General features: G+C 33.9%; 1 protein-coding gene across 1 annotated transcript in view; it reads right to left on the reverse strand.

Moving 5' to 3' along the window:
• Positions 1–504, reverse strand: part of LOC119582340 — an 81,633-nt gene that overhangs the window by 72,534 nt on the left and 8,595 nt on the right. The window lies entirely within an intron of this gene.

Below are 504 nucleotides of genomic sequence, written 5' to 3' on the forward strand. Positions count from 1 at the left end.
AGTATCCCCCACCCCCATTAATCGGAGCGCATTATTAGCTCATGTTCCCAATTGCGGTATTATAACCAATTAGATTAAAATCCCTTGCATTGCCGCATACATAAACTCTTCTGATCTAGCCGGGTCGTCATGTAGGCCTATTTGTTAAATTTATCATTACGGGGTTTTTAACATTAGGCTCAAAAGCTGGGATTTCACTATCGAGGTTTTATCATTACAGAAACCTCATTATTACCAGATCAGTGTTCGGAAATTTTAAATCCTCTTTATGTATTTTTTTTCGATAATTATCGGTATTAAAACCATCGTTAGGCTGAAGGAAAATCGCGACTTTTACAGACTACATGACTCTATAAAAACGGAAAAAAGAAAGAAAAATCCAGCTATTTTTTCATTCTAAGAACTACCGAGTAATAATCACCTACATTTCATTTCTTTTTTTCATATAAGGATTCAAATGGAATAGAAAAAAGTTGAAAATTCAAGGCAAATTGTACAATGAGT

This window comes from Penaeus monodon, chromosome 15 (genome assembly GCF_015228065.2).
Source record: "Penaeus monodon isolate SGIC_2016 chromosome 15, NSTDA_Pmon_1, whole genome shotgun sequence".
Lineage (NCBI taxonomy): Eukaryota > Metazoa > Arthropoda > Malacostraca > Decapoda > Penaeidae > Penaeus > Penaeus monodon.